Source organism: Bubalus kerabau, chromosome 12 (genome assembly GCF_029407905.1).
Source record: "Bubalus kerabau isolate K-KA32 ecotype Philippines breed swamp buffalo chromosome 12, PCC_UOA_SB_1v2, whole genome shotgun sequence".
Lineage (NCBI taxonomy): Eukaryota > Metazoa > Chordata > Mammalia > Artiodactyla > Bovidae > Bubalus > Bubalus kerabau.
The window spans coordinates 51,065,597-51,084,400 of NC_073635.1; the positions used below are offsets into that span (position 1 = coordinate 51,065,597).

Sequence of the window (18,804 nt, forward strand, 5' to 3'; positions counted from 1 at the left end):
AAGAAAAAAATCCACCCTTGATGGATTCAAATGAGATTTTGGTGAAAGGAGTAACAAGGTGTGGGCAAAACTGAGGAGAACAGGGAATACTGAGGCACTGAGAGACTTACAGCAGTGGGGAACCCATACTACACGGATGACTGAAAAATCAAGAGTAGGAAATGGCATTAATGGAACTTGAAGGGAGCACTGCCCAGCAGAACCTATACAGTAAATCTACATACAAATAAGTTCCACTCCATGAGCAGGTTCATAAGTCCAATTTGTTCATAAGTCAAGCACAGTTAGCCTAGGTACCCAATTAACACTATCAGCTATAGAGTACTGTACTGTAATGGGTTTATAATATTTTTCACACAAATAATGCATAAAAAACAAGCAAAAAATTAAAAAAAAATTTTAATCTTACAATACAGTACCTTCAGAAACACAGTTGGCAACCCACTCCTGTATTCTTGTCTGGGAAATCCCATGGACAGAGGAGCCTGGTGGGCTATAGTCCATAGGATCATAAAAGAGTCAGACAAGACTTAGCAACTAAACAACAACAACAGTACAACAGCTGGTATACAAGGACTGGCATTGAGAGAACTGACAAGAAGAGTTACTGACTGGAGATAAGTTACTGACTGGGAGGTGGCAGAGCTGGAAGACCATCAGCAACAGGAGATGGAGGGCAAGCTGCAATTTCACTCACCTTTGACATGGCATTGGACATGTAAATGCATGTTTGAGTCTTTGAAATTGCACAGCTTGAAGGTTCCTATGTAGGGGACTTACTGGGGGTGGGGAGAGCAGCTACTGCCAAAGATACAGCATAGAGAAGGGAGCAAGCAGAGAAGAAATGTCCTGACCTTGCTGTCCTCTTGTATGACATCTCCTGCTGGTACACATGCCACTGGACAAGCCAAAGGGGCACAATCCTCACAGAGGACAATTTTCCAGGGCAGAAGGCAACCGGTTATAATTCAAATATCAAAAATGCAAGAGTATGTAGCACTAGCCAAGTGGGGAGAAGGCCATGTCCAATTTATATATGCAGGTTCTGTATCATAAATATGAATCACTGGGCAGTTTGCTCAGGACAAAAAGAACCTTTTTGTGATATGCTATTTTTAATTACAAAAGGATTACCATCGTCATCTTCTCCTTCAGAATGTAACATTAACTCAAAACAATAGATACTGCAGTTTATTTTTCATGTTTGTTATGATAATACCTTTATCAATTACATCAGTATTGCATGAAATTGTATCTGTTAGAATATTTGTTGTAAGAACTGACTCTACACACCTACTTTGTAATATATACCCAGCATTGTGATGCCTAAGATACTAACAATAAACCTAATAACTTCTCTGTCACTTCACTGGTATTTATTTGGCATGAAATAGATTGCTAATTGGGATTCATTAAAACATTTATTTTGGCTTTCTCCTCTTAGACCTATTTACACAAAACAGGCTTTGTGATCCCAACAACTTCATGTCTAAACACATGTCAAAGCATTTTTCTTACATGATGTGGATGATAATTTCAGTCTGAAGAGCTGATGACATCAAACACAGAGGGCTGACAATGAGAAGGAAAGATGTATAGGAAACCCTGAAGAACATCAACATTTAAGGGAAATATAGACCAAAATGTAGCATGCAAAAAGGCTAAGAAGGATGAACCAGAGACATAGGAAGAATGTGGTTTCCCATGGAAACCCAGGAAAAAGAGAAGTGGTCCACATTTTTAAAAGATGCATACAGATCAAATAAGGTGAAGACTGAATTGGTTCCCCTCCATATTTAGCCACATGCCATGTTATTGGTGACTACAGAGAATGTACTTTTATTAAGAGCAGGAGAATGAATGAGAGAAGCAGACATTAAAATGCTAAGTATAGACAAAATTTTAGAGGTTGCTTGGCTGTGCAGAGAAGAATAAAGGCGAGTAGCTGAAGGGGGGGGCTAGGGAGACAGGAGATGATTTTCAATTTGGTTCAGTTTAGTTGATTTTTAGCTAAAAAAATCAACTATTTGACTGAGACTATTGAGCACAGTTAAATACTACTGGGAAGAAGCAAATGGAGTGAGAGAAGTTGAATATACAGAAGAGAAAACAGTTACTCAAAAAATGGAACAAAGCATCTGTTACAAAGTAGATGCTTGGTAGGTATCTGTTAAATAAATGAGTGAATTCCTTTACAAGTAGGGATGTATTTAAGACAGCAACCAAGTGAAGGAATTATTTGTAGACATGAGGCATGAGATCTCTTCCATCAAAAAGGCAGAAAAGGAGGACACAGTTGTAAATGCACGTAATTTGGTAGATGTGAGGCCAAGAATTTGAGAAAGTTCTATTAGATGATTTCTATTTTCTCTGTGAAATTAATGATGAATCATCTGAGAGATAAAATCTGAGGGTAGCAGATTGGAAGGACTGAGAAGAATGAAAAAGGTTTCTAAATCGTATTCTGAAAGGATGCTTCAGAGAGAAGCCCCTTTCAGCAGCTGTGAGCCTCTGCAATGTGCATGGTGGCTGGTGAAAGGGGTTGCCCAGTGCATGCTCCCAGGACAGAGCCTCAGGGCCCCATCAGGTGAACTCACCATTACCTGGCATCCTTCCCTGCTCCTCCCTCACTTGAAATTCCTGGCCACAGTCTCCAGTATTTTTTCTCTCCTTTGTTCCTGTCACTGTTCCACCAGATTTGGTAGATACTGATAGCACCCTGGGGGCTTCCCTGGGGGATCAGACAGTAAAGAATCTGCCTAAAATGCAGGAGACTCAGGTTTGATCCGTGGATCAGGAAGATCCCCCTAGAGGAGGGCATGGCAACCCACTCCAGTATTCCTACCTGGAAAATCTCATGGACAGAGGAGGCTGGTGGGCTACAGTCCATGGGGTGGCAAAGACTCGGATACAACTTAGTGACCCTGAGCGCACACACACACACACACACACACAGAGCTAGTTCATGACCTTGGACCATTCTGCCTCCTAACCTGGGCAATGTCTCATGGTTCCACTGGAGGACGTTTTAATAGCTCATTACAATTTTGAGACCTGCTGAGCCAGATATGACCCTATCAACAAAGTACCCGCCAGTCTTCAAAGGATCAAACTGGGCACAAGATCTAAGAAGGCAGGGAAAAACGTGAAAGTGAAATTCGCTCAGTCACATCCAACTCTTTGCGAACCCATGAACTATACAGTCCACAGAATTCTCCAGGCCAGAATATTGGAGTGGGATAGCCTTTCCCTTCTCCAGGGGATCTTTCCAACCCAGGGATCGAACCAGGCCTCCCACATTGCAGGCAGATTCTTTACCAGCTGAGCCACAAGGGAAGCCCAAGAATACTGGATTGGGTAGCCTATCCCTTCTCCAGCAGATCTTCCCGACCCAGGAATTGAACCAGAATATGCACTGCAGGCATATTCTTTACCAACTGGGCTATCAGGGAAACCTGGTAAGAAGGCACGGAAGCCTACTTCATTGTCTACTGAGTCTCTACACAGAACTTGAGTCATCGTGCACTAACACCCTTGCTCATCTAACATGCTCAAGTCCTAAGGGCTTCAATCCCTCCACTCTCCCAGGTACCTGACAGTGGAAAGGACTTGTCCCTTTGAGAGGAGATGCTGCTTGAAATCTACATCAATATGACCTTAGCAAACAGCCTCAACAAGGAAACTTTATTAGGATATAACATAGAAAGCCTAACATGCCCCCAAAAGAGAAAACAGTCATAAGATAAGCAGTTTTGTTACAACAGTCAGAGGAACTCCTAAATCTGTATACAGCTGAATATTACAGTCCAACACAAGAGTTGAACAAACATAAACTACATGTCAATTGTAGTTATGAAGAGGTGGCAAGAATACACAGAAATGCAAAAAAAGATCTTCATGACCCAGATAATCACAGTGGTGTGATCACTCACCTAGAACCAGACATCCTGGAATGTGAAGTCAAGTGGGCCTTAGCAAGCATAATTATGAACAAAGCTAGTGAAGGTGATGGAATTCCAGTTGAGCTATTTCAAATCCTAAAAGATGATGCTGTGAAAGTGCTGCACTCAATATGCCAGCAAATTTGGAAAATTCAGCAGTGGCCACAGGACTGGAAAAGGTCAGTTTTCATTTCAATCCCAAAGAAAGGAAATGCCAAAGAATGCTCAAACTACTGCACGATTGCACTCATCTCACACGCTAGGAAAGTAGTGCTCAAAATTCTCCAAGCCAGGCTTCAGCAATACATGAACTATGAACTTACAGATGTTCAAGCTGGTTTTAGAAAAGGCAGAGGAACCAGAGATCAAATTGCCAATGTCCGCGGGATCTCAAAAAAGCAAAAGAGTTCCAGAAAAACATCTACTTCTGTTATATTGACTATGCCAAAGCCTTTGATTGTATGGATCACAACAAACTATGGAAAATTCTTCAAGAGATGGGAATACAAGACCACCTTACCTGCCTCCTGAGAAATCTGTATGCAGGTCAAGAAGCAACAGTTAGAACTGGACATGGAACAACAGACTGGTTCCAAATTGGGAAAAGAGTACATCAAGACTGTATATTGTCACCCTGCTTATTTAACATATATGCAGAATACGTCATGCAGAATGCTGGGCTGGATGAAGCACAAGCTGGAATCAAGATTTCCGGGAGAAATATCAATAACCTCAGATACACAGATGACATCACCCTTATGGCAGAAAGTGAAAAAGAACTAAAGAGCCTCTTGATGAAAGTGAAAGAGGAGAGTGAAAAAGTTGGCTTAAGAAAACTAAGATCATGGCACCTGGTCCCATCACTTCATGGCAAATAATGGGGAAACAATGGAAACAGTGACAGACTTTATTTTGGGGGGCTCCCAAATCACTGCAGATGATGACTGCAGCCATGAAATTAAAAGACGCTTACTCCTTGGAAGAAAAGTTATGACCAACCTAGATAGCATATTAAAAAGTAGACATTACTTTGCCAACAAAGGCTCGTCTAGTCAAAGCTATGGTTTTTCCAATAGTCATGTATGGATGTGAGAGTTGGACTATAAAGTAAGCTGAGTGCTGAGGAACTAATGCTTTCGAACTGTGGTATTGGAGAAGACTCTTGCGAGTCCCTTGGACTGCAAGGAGATCCAACCAGTCCATCATAAAGCAAATCAGTCTTGAATATTCATTGATACTGAAGCTGAAACTCCAATACTGTGGCCACCTGATGCGAAGAACTCACTCATTGGAAAAGACCCCGATGCTGGGAAAGATTGAAGACGGGAGGAGGAAGGGGACGACAGACGATGAGATGGTTGGATGGCATCACCGACTCAATGGACATAAGTTTGAGTAAGCTCTGGAGTTGGTGATGGACAGGGAAGCCTGGCGTGCTACAGTCCGTGGGGTCACAAAGAGTCAGACACAGGGACTGAACTGAACTGAACTAATTAACAATGTGTATATAAAGTATTTTTTAGAAACTAGATAATTTTAAGTCAGTTCTCAACAAAATGTCAGAGAATGCAACACAAATTCTTGGATAATATATATAGCTTCATGAAAAACTTTACCAAATAACTGATAATCCAGTGCTGAGATTATGAAAGAGAAAACACTGGCGAACGTGGTTTAGGAAATTTATTTTAAGCAAAAGTGGAGGGAGGAGGTGGAAGAAAGAAAAAATGACGTCTGAAAAGTTAAAAACATTCCGAGAAGGAGTGAGACCACCTCTGGATTATATAGTTACAAAATTTTTCCTTCACTTTGCTCTAATGTATATGAAAAAGTTATTTAGACCATGCAGTATTTTTTTACAGTTATGGCTATAACTCTAGAGGAGAACTAGTCATCTGTTTTGGATCATTAAACTCAGTTGTACCTTTGATTAAAATTCCACTCTTCTCTCAGCTACTCATTGTGATACTCCCTGTTTTAAAGTAATTCTCCCTTGTTAAATGATGCATTGCTTCCTTATTTAAAAAAAAAAAAGCAATGAGAGGCAGATCGCTGAAAGAGGCTTTATTTTCTTATTACTTTACAAAAACAGAAGAAGTCCTGGAACAGGGAAGCTAGAAATCTGTCTCGTTGGACCTCGTCTCTTATAAAAGAAGGAAAAACTTATTTTCAAAATAAGCAAAGAAAAAAACTGGACAAATCTCATGCAGAATTTTCATCAGAAAAAACAGAAAGCGCAGAATAAAGTCCTCACAAACTGTGACAAAAACACTTCAAAAAGACATGCTGACCAAATGTGAAACTGTAAAATCTAATATTTCAAAACAAGCTAAAAGAAATTAAGAAAAGTATAGAAACTATGAAAGAATAACATAAATTAGCATTAGAGAAACTCAAAAATAGCAAATGCAGAATCCAGAATTATAAAGCAAGGAAGCTGAGACCTTTGTTGAGTTTCTGTCTGCCCTTTCTTTCATCTGGCCCATCAAATTAGCCCATTATTTCCTAGGCTAATTCTGTGTTGGCCACAAGCCTGCGTGGTGCTGATAGAAACAGCAAATTAAGCACATGGTAGCTTTCATTGAGCAAGAAGCCAATGAGAAAGCAGAAAAACAGCAGCGAAGGCAAAGAAAAGGTAAAAGCTGAGAAAAGTTATCTTGAGCAAACAAAGGGGGTAGCTTCACTCAGCTCTAGTCAATCATTGGCATGGGAGAATGTACATGTAGTATTTTGGGGCCTGTATTTTTTTAAAAGACTCTCAAATTGAAAAAATTTATGGAGTTCAAAAGCGCATTTCTGCTGGACAATTAGATGTGTGACTCTTAAACTGAGGCTAAAGAAAAACCACCTATTTATTTATTTAGCCATTCATTCATTCAATATTCAGTTTTATTGTTTGATGTTTTAATGATTACAAAATTTATAATAAGGCACTTTAAAGGATGATCATTTTATTATTTTACAATTTTATTCATGTTTCACATATATTAGAGTATGATTCCTGTCTTCAAATGTTTACCAAAAAACTTGGGAGAGTTTTAATGTTTACTTATTCTGTTCATCTTAACATATCCCTCAGTCTTATGGTCAGTTTCTTTTAAAATGTTTTAAATATTTTAGTCAAATTAGTTTTTCCAAATGATTTGTATGTAAAACTACTTTTAGAAATTTGTTAGCATCAAACAAGCATCTTTTACTGCCTATTATGGACTAAGCTGCTTACCAATTCATGTATCACTAATCAGAATATAAAAAACACATTATCTGGCTGAAAGTATACTTTAATTATGGTAGTATGTATGATTTATGCCAGCTGTATGATAAAAATTGCTCTATGATGTATCCTGGTCTCCCATCTTGAAGTAAGAACAAATATATTTATAGACTAAAAATGCTAATGTTTTTTAATTTTTTAGTAAAACAAGGTAAATTATCAGGATATAAAAAAAACCCAACTTACCTATTGTACAGCACAGGGAACTCTACACAATATTATGTAATAACCTATATGGGAAAAGAATCTGAAAAAGGATGGAGATATATATATGCATAACTGAATCAGTTTGCTGTACATCTGAAACTAACATTGTAAATCAACTATACTCCAGTATAAAATAAAAACTAAATTATAATATAATTATATAATTATAAAATATATAATTAAATTATATATAATTTAAATTATAAATTATATATAATTTTATAAAATTTAAAAATTTTAAACATAATTTTTAAAATAAAATATAAATCTATATGGAAATTTTCACACAAATAAAAAGGACAATGGCATAATGAACCCAAATATACACATCATCCAACAACCATTAATAAATGGGTAATCTTTCACTTACACTCCAATATCTAAATGTTTATGAGTAGAAACAGACTCCTCAGCTGGTTTTTACTCACTCTGTAATTTCAAAATCACTGCCACAGGAAATCTTATCTCCTCAAGGGCATGACCAATGTCATTCTCCTCAGTATCCTTGACTCTTGGTATGTGTGCTCCAGAGGAGACACCAAATCTATGAATGATGAATGGTTAGATGTCTACCCTAAAAGCAAGGGGTTTTTCACACCCATCTATGAGTGGCATTTTTAGCAAGAAATAAAAAATACCCTCTTTTCTCATCCCCCAAACTAAGTCACTGCTTCTACAGTGTGAAGGGGTTTGCACATGTTGGGAGGAGGCAGTCTGCTTCTCCAGGGTTTCCACATGCCCTGCCATTTCTTTGTAAACTCCTATGGGCCAGAATGTTAATATCTGTCTGAATTCCTCAAACCTGTTGCTTAGTCATCATGGGTCAGAATCTGAAATCAACCTACATCCGGCAATTATGACCTTAATAATAACAGTTCTTTAGTAACACATCTTAAATATTTCTTTGCCCTTTCCCTTGGCACAGAAATGTGAAACACAATGAGATATGTAAGTGCTTTTCTTTAACAAACGTTCTTCATATGCTGAAACAGTAACTAGCTGAAGATTAACAGCTACCTTCTCCTGGGGTACTTGGAATTCAAAAGAGAATAAATCAGGATCAAGTTACTCAAGCTATGCAATCCATAATATTCAGTATTTCTGTGTGCTATGAAATGGTTACATCAATGGCTGGAATATCCCTTATCAAATACAGGACTAGTCAAATCGGCACCCTTCATTGGAAAATAACACGTAAAATAGTAAAATTCCATTTAAATGATGGCAAATAAGTTCTTATTCAAATTTGAAAACCTTAATACTTAAATTCTGAAATTCTTGATAAACATAGTAGAATGAGGTCTTCCCAGGTGACGCTAGTGGTAAAGAACTCTCCTGCCAATTCAGGAAACCTAAGAGATGAGAGTTCAATCCCTGGGTGGGAAAGATCCCCTGGGTGAGGGCATGGCAACCTACTCCAGTATTCTTACCTGGAGAATCCCATGGACAGAGCATCCTGGTGGGCTACAGTCCATAGGGTCACCAAGTGTCAGACACAACTGAAGCAATTTAGCATGCATAGTAACAGTAGAATGAATAGGCTAAATTCATACTAGCATCATTCATTTTGGGACAATTAATACTAATATTAATGAACGATCACAAAAGTTAGATTATTTCTTTAGGCAATATATAAGAAGTTATTTAGTAAGTTACCTCTAGAATTTTTAGAAGAGTTGACTTATGCCTGTGCAGAAAAGAGTTAACATAGCACTCCTGACTGCTTATACTTACAGCTGGCAAAGTTGGCCCTTCATTGGCATCTGGGAACTTGTATTTCAGGAGAATTCCCACCATTGACTGATACGAGCAGTTCACTGTGTCTCAACTGTTTTTACAAACAATATAATTATGCAACCCTCTGCATTCCTTCTGGGAGTTTGAAATTCGAGTACATGCCAGGCAAGGGTGCCCATATGATAAGCTCCCAGTAAAAACAAATCTAGGTATTGAGTCTCTAATGAGCTTCCCTGGTTGGCAACATTTCACACAATTAGACACAACTTGTTGGGTGAGAGATTAGGCACATCCTGTGTGACTCCACTGGGGAAGGAATCTTGGAAGCTTGCAACACTTTCAAAAATATATATATACTTAAAAAGTAACTGAAGGTGCAGCAAACCATTTCTAGATTTAGCCCCATGTGGCATTGGCACCCCACTCCAGTACTCTTGCCTGGAAAATCCCATGGGTGGAGGAGCCTGGTAGGCTGCAGTCCATGGGGTCGCTAAGAGTCCGACACGACTGAGCGACTTCCCTTTCACTTTTCACTTTCATGCATTGGAGAAGGAAATGGCAACCCACTCCAGTGTTCTTGCCTGGAGAAACCCAGGGACGGCGGAGCCTGGTGGGCTGCCGTCTTTGGGGTCACACAGAGTCGGACACGACTGAAGCGACTTAGCAGCAGCAGCCTTTTCACTTTGCTCTGGTTTGCTGGTATGATTATATGCTGAGTCCTGTGATTACTCCTTATGAATTACTAAAACTGAAGGTAGTCTTGAGTAACCGCCCCCCCCAACAATCCCCTAATCTACTTTGGAAAGAACCACTTAATCTGAGAATTAGTAATCTGCACCCCAATATGAGAAATAGCTTCTAAATGCATTACCAATGAATATTTAAGTATTTCCTAAGCATTGTGAGTCAAGACATATGTAACAACTATAATTTGTTCTGCTTTTGGTTACAATGTTGCAAGCCATTAATAAAGATTTTTTTTTCTAGTTATTGTCAGAACAAGTCACCCATGATTACTGCTCTCTGCATCAGGCAGGACCCAAGGACAAAATTCAGATCTCTTTTAACTATTTAGGCTTATCTTGAACTCTGTGTTTTACTTTTATCTAACCTTGTCTCTCATGAATGCTTGGGGTTTTTTTGTTTGGTTTTTTAACTTTGAAAACTAATAGTTAATTGCAACCTAATCTAAACCATTGTACAGGATAGTACCCTGTATATATGCTTCTCTGCACTGAACTCAGCTATGCTGCCTTCCCACGTGTAAGTGTGTGTGTGCTCTGTCACTCAGTTGTGCCGAACTCTTTGTGACCTCATGGACTGTAACCCACCAGGCTTCTTTACCCAAGGAATTTTCCAGGCAATACTGGAGTGGGTTACCATTTCCTACTTCAGGAGATCTTCCCAGCCCAGGGATGGAACCCGTGTCTCCTGCACTGACAAGCAGATTGTTTACCGCTGTGCCGCCGTTTTCCTACTCCTCTTTTATGTGTCCTAACGTCCACAGTGTTTCTCTCTCTCTCTCTCTTATTGCAAGTATAATTGCCAGACATTTCAAAACAGTTTAGGTAAACCATACAGGAAGAAGGGAGTACTGAATGGGCAATACATCCAAAGAAAAAATAGTGGGAAAAAAAGGGTAAGCACTTAATATCGGTAAATGAAAATTAGTCAATATACAACTAATGTTGTATGTGTCCATAATATCCATGTGGCTCTTCCCCTCTGTACTTTTTTAGTTCTTATAATCTCTAGTAGCGCAGCCTCTTGTGAACAACGTTGAATTTGAAGCCATGGGTAACTAGCTTACTAAAGGATCATCGTGAAGACTAAGATGCAGTGAAAATGGGGAATTTCCAATTTAGAATTTCTTTTCTTTCCATGCACTTGCTTGACATGGAAGTTCAATCTCAAATGCTGTCTCCTTCTGGATACCAGAGAAGACACTGAAGGCCAACAGTTTCTTTTCAGTCATTTCTTCATTTCACGAGTAAACCAAAGAACATCTGTGCGCGCTAAGTCACTTCAGTCGTGTGCCAACCAGGCTCCTCTGTCCATGGGATTTTCCAGGCAAGAATACTGGAGTGGGTTGCCATGCCCTCCTCCACACCCAACCCAGGGATTCAACCCGCATCTTTAAAGTCTCTCGCATTTCCAGGCAGGTTTTACCAGTCGTACCACCTGGAAAGCCCCATAAAGAACATAGTTCAGTTCAGTTCAGTTCAGTCGCTTAGTTGTGTCCGACTCTTTGAGACCCCATGAATCGCAGCATGTCAGGCCTCCCTGTCCATCACCAACTCCCAGAGTTCACTCAAACTCACATCCATCGATTTGGTGATGCCATCCAGCCATCTCATCCTCTGTCGTTCCCTTTTCCTCCTGCCCCCAATCCCTCCCAGCATCAGAGTCTTTCCAGTGAGTCAACTCTTCCCATGAGGTGGCCAAAGTACTGGAGTTTCAGCTTTAGCATCATTCCTTCCAAAGAACACCCAGGGCTGATCTCCTTTAGAATGGACTGGCTGGATCTCTTTGCAGTCCAAGGGACTCTCAAGAGTCTTCTCCAACACCACAGTTCAAAGGCATCAATTCTTCAGCACTCAGCTTTCTTCATAGTCCAACTCTCACATCCATACATGACCACAGGAAAAACCATAGCCTTGACTAGACGGACCTTTGTTGGCAAAGTAATGTCTCTGCTTTTGAATATGCTACCTAGGTTGGTCATAACTTTCCTTCCAAGGAGTAAGCGTCTTTTAATTTCATGGCTGCAGTCACCATCTGCAGTGATTTTGGAGCCCAAAAAAATAAAGTCTGACAGTGTTTCCACTGTTTCCCCATCTATTTCCCATGAAGTGATGGGACCAGATACCATGATCTTCGTTTTCTGAATGTTGAGCTTTAAGCCAACTTTTTCACTCTCCTCTTTCACTTTCATCAAGAGGCTTTTTAGTTCCTCTTCACTTTCTGCCATAAGGATGGTGTCATCTGCATATCTGAGGTTCTTGATATTTATCCCGGCAATCTTAATTCCAGCTTGTGCATCTTCCAGCCAGTGTTTCTCATGATGTACTCTGCATATAAGTTAAATAAACAGGGTGACAATATACAGCCTTGATGAACTCCTTTTCCTATTTGGAACCAGTCTGTTGTTCTATGTCCAGTTCTAACTGTTGCTTCATGACCTGCATACAGGTTTCTCAAGAGGCAGGTCAGGTCGTCTGGTATTCCCACCTGGAAAGCCCCATAAAGAACATAGTAACCATGGTTAATAAACAAGAGAGAAGTACCAGCACTCAACCTGATGAAGTCATCTGAGGAGGCTCATCTCTTCAACAACTCTCCAGGTAGTGAGAGAATCACCATTTGGTTTTAATTTGGCTTTTAGCTGGGGAAGGAACTTTATCTTGTAAAGGAGCTCTGTTTCTATAAGACCAATAGTCTATTTTCCCATTTCCCTTTCAGGAACACGCATGCTCACTGCAGCCACTACAATCCCAACAGCAGCAGCCAGCTGAAAGCCAGCAATTTTCAGTGTGAAATATAAATCCTGCCACTTACTGCCCATATAAGGACAAATAAAGCAGAAAATTGACAAAACACACACACACACACACACACACACACACAAAAACACAAAACTTTATCCCAGTGCAGATTCGCAACAGCTGCAAAGTTGTCTCCATCATATCCAAATACAGACCCGTGTAGGAACCAAAAGCCAATATATCTGCCCAGCCCCATCCACACCCAACACACACTGGTGGGACAGAGACAGGAAAACATAAGGAACAAACTGCCTCTTACTTGATTGCCTACTTACTTATTTGAAAGATGAACGGGAGACACAGCTCTCCTGATCCACAGCAGTGATGAAATCCTGCCAGGAAGGAATTATGAAGACCTCCTGCCCAAGATCACGTAACTAACTCAGTTTCTTCAGTTTTAAAGAACAGATAATAAATTCTCCACTCTACCACACTGTGTAAGAAGCTGACCCATTAATGTTTGTTATCAGTTATTAACTATCTGACTCCACCAATAGATCATAAACTTTGTGAAAAATGTCTGTGTACCACTATATGCCAAGTGATTAGCCAAGTGTGAGTTTGCTAATATTCAAGACATGTTTGTTGAATGAGGACTTCCCTGGTGGTAAAGTGGAAAGGAATCCACCTGCCAGTGCAGGGGACACAAGTTCAGTCCCTGGCCCTGGATGATTCCGTGTGCTGAAGAGCAACTAAGCCCGTGTGCCACCACTACTGAACCTGCACACTTACAGCCCATGATCCACAAAAAGGCACCGCGATGAGAAGCCTGTGCACCATAGCGCAAGAGGAGTCCCTGCTCTCCGCTAGAGAAAGCTCACATGCAGCAGTGAAGACCCAGTACAACCAAAGAGAAATAAATAATTTAAAAAATGTGGTGAATGAATATTACAGACTACTTTGCCATTATATTTTCAGTGTAAATTAATAAATATTTTGAGTTATATACGCATCTTCACTGAATTTGGTCAGCATGAATCATTCCTCCTAAGGCAAGATTATTGAATCGATTTTCTCGAGATGTTGGCTTAATAGACCCACCTATATTATCTAGAAAATGCTGTGTATCATGTTTACTTCTTGTTTGTTTGCTTGCTATTACTTCAGAAGCAGACTTGAATACTGGATTAATCATTTAATTGCAGTTCTTGGTTTGTGGCACACTTTCATCATTGTTCTAAATCTAGTTCTCTTTTTAAAAAATTTTAACTTATGTATTTACTTGATGACATAATAAAGACCATGAACTTACTTCCCAACCTGAACAACTAGACATGACCAGTTTACATCTACTTTGGTTCCTCGTTTGCTGCTGCTGCTAAGTCACTTCAGTCGTGTCCGACTCTGTGTGACCCCATAGACGACAGCCCAGCAGGCTCTGCCGTCCCTGGGATTCTCCAGGCAAGAACACTGGAGTGGGTTGCCACTTCCTTCTCCCCGCCTCTATCTTCTAGCTTGAAAACTAGAGGGAATCACTGACCCTGCTTTTGGTTTTCATTTCCTTTGTTTTTATGTTGTAAACTTAAACATATGTTGTTGTTTAGTCACTAAGTCGTGTCCAACTTTTTGTGATCCTATGGACTGTAGCCTGCCAGGCTCCTCTGTCCATTGGTTTTCCCAGGCAAGAATACTACAGTAGGTTGCCATTTCCTTCTCCAGCAGATCTTCCCGACCCAGGGATCGAATTCATGTCTCCTGCACTGGAAGGCAGGTTCATTACCACTGAACCACCAGGGAAGCCCTGACCAGGTTGAGTACTTCTCAAAACTGCCAAGGTCAACAAAAACAAGGCAAATCTGAAACACTGTTACAGACAAGCTTAAGGAGAAGTGATGACTAAATGTAATATCCTGTCCTATACAGGATCCTGGAATAGAAAAATATATTAGGTATAAACCAAGGAAACCTAATGAATCAACACTGGTTCATCAATTGTAACAAATGTACCACACTAATATAAGATATTAGGGCTTCCTTTGGACTGCAAGGCGATCAAACCAGTCAATCCTAAAAGAAATCAGTCCTGATATTCATTGGAAGGACTGATGCTGAAGCCAAAGCTCCAATACTTTGGCCACCTGATGCGAAGTACTAATTCATTGGAAAAGATCCTGATGCAGGGAAAGACTGAAGGCAGGAGAAGGGGACAACAGAGGACGATACGGTTGGATGGCATCACTGACTCGATGAACATGAGTTTGGGCAAGCTCCAGGAGTTGGTAATGGACAGGAAAGCCTGGAGTGCTGTAGTCTGTGGGGTCGCAGAGTCTAATGAGCTACTGAACTGAACTGAATATAAGATATTAAGGGAAATGGTGTGAAGTATATGGGAACTCTCTGTACTATCTTTGCAATTTTTCTAAAATTTAATAAAAAAATAAAATTTAAAAATTATTTGAAAAGATAATTCTGCTTAAGCACTTTTAAAAACAAAGCACAAGCATGTTGGAAGTTTCAACTATCTTGTCTTCTGCTCACATAAATCTGGTGTGTATGTTAACCTGTCTCAGTAGAAATGAAAGACAAAATGAAAATATTTGGGTTTTACTTAATGAGCTTGGGGATAAGCTATTTCTCTTTGGAAACTAAATGTTCATTTATACATTTTCTAACTGGAGAATGAGGGATTTTCCAAAAGTTTACATTTAAGTCAAGTGTTTGAAACTTGAAACACATTTTCCCACAGAAATGTTGTTACAAACAGTGGTTAATTCCCAGGCTAACCACTGAAGCTCCTTAAACTCATAATAAGCAAAATGGATGTTTTCAATGAAAAGTGTAAAAACTGTACTATGGGGAAAAAAAACAAAAAAACAAAAAAACTTGCCTTTGAAATTCAATAGATAAATTTAAACATGCAATTTAAATTTATTCTCATCAAATTCATCACCCAGTGTTTGGATTAGAGGCTTACTCTGGGCCTCTTTGCACATAACTTGAAACACCAAGAATGAGGGTGGGAGAGAAGAGTGAAGATGTTAAACTCGAGTTGGTGGGCGATGGAAAGATTCTAAGCACAGTCTGGGAATTCAGGTGTATGGTTTTAACTCAGATTGGGCAGGCAAGTTTCTATTCTGATTTTGGGGGAGCAGGGGCGGGCAGGTACAGTGAAGTTGCTTGAATATTCATTGGAAGGACTGATGCTGAAGCTGAAGCTACAACCCTTTAGCCACCTGTCGCGAAGAGCCAACTCGTTGGAAAAGACCCTGATGCTGAGAAAGACTGAGGGCAGCAGAAGCGGGTAACAGAGGATGAGATGGTTGGATGGCATCATGACTCGGTGGACGTGAGTTTGAACGAACTCCAGTAGATCGTAAAGGACAGAGAAGCCCGGTGCACTGCAGGCGCAAGGGGTCGCAAGGTTGGACACAACTGAGCAACTGAACAACAAAATGAAGTTGGCACCCGAAAGGACAGAAGTGGGGGACAGAAAAGGGCTTTGCCTTCTCGTAATCCTACAATCTTTAGTGTGCTACTTCGCAAAGGGTGGGTAACGGAGTACATCTGTGGGCAGCTGGTAAGCCACGAAAGACCAGTCAGCTAACCCTTCCTGCTGGTGGGGTCTGAGTACAAGGGTGGGCAGCCGCAGGCAGTAGACCTGGGCTCCTCACACTAGTGTGCTACCAAGCAGAGGACCAAGAAAGTGGATTCACGTAACAGACCTGTGGGTATGCTGACACGGTGTGAAGTGGACTGAAAATTCCCAGCAGGGAGGGTCAGAAGAGGAAACAAAGGTAAGAGGTAGAAATGAAGTTTCCTGCAGTGGTGCCAGCCAAAATGTCAGACCCCAGCTGGGGTCACCATTTCTATAGCACAGCGAGGCCTGTTTGATGTATTTCAGGTTTGTCTATCCTGGTTTGGGGATGCACCACGTATTTGTTAAAGATACATTATACCATAAAAAGAACTGTAAGGACTTTTCAGAAGCATACATAAAAACCAACATTTTTATCGAGTATTTTAACAATTTTTTTCAGTCTTTATTTTTTGGCCACACCATGTAGCATGCTGGATCTTAGGTCCTCAACCAGGGATGGAACTTACACCCTATGCATGGGGAGTGTGGAGTCTTAACCACTGGACTGCCAGGGAAGTCTTTTTTATAAAACAGTATTTTTTAATAATGCAATATGAACTTAAAAATAATTTTTTAATTGCTCTTCCTCTCCCTCTTCATATACCCTCTCCATCAATGCTTACAATCCGGTAAACATCTTTCCTTGATTTTCCTAATTTTCCATTAAGAATTCAAATATATATTGAGTACATTTTACATGGTTTTATGAAATAACTGTATGTGTTAACAGCAGGTGTATTGTCAATACATATTGATAATGACAAGTGAGTGATATGCTATAGCAGAGATACAGTGAACTTATTCAACCATTTATTCAATTCTTTATTATAGACAGTCGCTGCTTCCTTTGCTTTGTACTGCTTGAGGAAATGTTACAATAAAAATCTTCATACAAATATCTTGTTATTCAAGTTTATGCTCACTTGCTATTGTAACAAACACTCTAAAAATCTCACCAGCTTACCACAAGAGTTTGTTTCTAGCTGCCATCCCTGCCTGGTGCAAGTCAGGCTGTTACCATGACGAGTGTGCCTCCAGTCATGATTCAGGGGATCCATCTTATGGGTTCACTATCTCAGATCTCTTCGTTTCCAGCAGTCAACATGAGAGAAAGCTTGGAAGACAAGGAAAGGTTTATGACAAAGACTGGATGTGGTTTGGGACACGTCTGCCCCAGATTCCACTGGCTACAACCCTATCAGAAGCCCCAACCTAACTGCAAGGGAGGCTGGAAAATGCAGCCTTCCTGTGTGCCCAAACTGAAACTGGGTGAACATTTAGCCAAATTTGCAAATGTTTTTATATAGATTAGTGGCTTTATTCCAAAGGATGTATTTCTCAACTGCAATTTCTGAGTTGCAAAATTTCTATATAACATGTGTGTCTATATCGCTTTGCAAAAAAGACCATAACTCCTGTCAGCAGAGTATGAATACTCAGCACCATTTTTGCTTTTCTAAACCTCCCTTCCAAAGGTGCTGAAAGACTAGAAACTCAATTGACCAGATTCCTGTGTCAACAGGATCCTGGTTTAACTTCCACCAATCAGAGGCACTCTCACTGAAACTAGAAGAGTGAAGAAAGCAGGTAGCCTTTATTTCATTCGAACATGCTGACAGATGGCAGAAATGGCCTGTATAGTGGCTTCCAGGTGACATCCTGCATTGTGCAGAGATTACTGGCAGGGGCTTTCCCTAAAATTCCTGCACTACTGGATTTTCTAAAAGCCAGCAATAATTTCTCCTCATTCCCTCAGTCATTCTGACATTCTGAACATCTCATTTCTTGTATAAAAACCTCTTCTTATTTCAAATATTTAAAGAAATTTGTTTGTAGACTAAGAGCTAACTTACACATCAACATAGCAGGTCTTTTATTTTTGTTTAGGACCCATTTTTTTCTCACATATGATTTTTAAATTCTTATATTTCAAATATATTTGTTTCATATTACAGTTGTGGAATTGCTGTCTTCCCAAGACTTAGTTAACATAAATATTCTGTAACACTTCTAATTTTTATATTTTATAGTTAAATCATTAACTCATCTGAAATTTACTTTTGTATGTGCTGTAACTGCTAGTATTATTTATTAAATTGTTTTCTCATCCAACTGAAATACCATCTTTGTCTCAAATATCCTGATCTATTTCTAGGCCACGTAGTCTATTCCAGTGATCTGTTTAACTGAGCAATGTCATATAGTGTTGACTGGTATGGTTTTATAAAATATTTTAACTGTTTTACAAATCTAAATTCAAGAGATCACCTAACACAATAATCTGTGTTACCAGGTAACTCAGTTGTATATAAATTCTTAATAAAACTTATCTTTCTATGTCTACATATACTTGAACTTTCTATAATATTAATAACAGGAACATCTGAATGCTTGTCTAATATAAGGGAGCAATGGCCAATCCTAAGCTGATTCCAAATTTTTGAGAAGCAGCAGCCTCATCTTCTCACTAACTGCTTTCATAGCAAATGAATGTTATAAAACTGAATTTGTAAAGTGACATTT

At 39.7% G+C, this 18,804-nt stretch overlaps 1 long non-coding RNA gene across 1 annotated transcript in view; it reads left to right on the plus strand.

Moving 5' to 3' along the window:
• Positions 1-13,794, plus strand: part of LOC129624573 (uncharacterized) — a 28,644-nt gene extending 14,850 nt beyond the window's left edge. Inside the window, exons 2-3 of the long non-coding RNA XR_008701013.1 lie at positions 12,352-12,503; positions 12,622-13,794. This is a non-coding gene — a long non-coding RNA (uncharacterized LOC129624573). The remainder of the gene's footprint in view (positions 1-12,351; positions 12,504-12,621) is intronic.
• Positions 13,795-18,804: the final 5,010 nt, after the last annotated feature.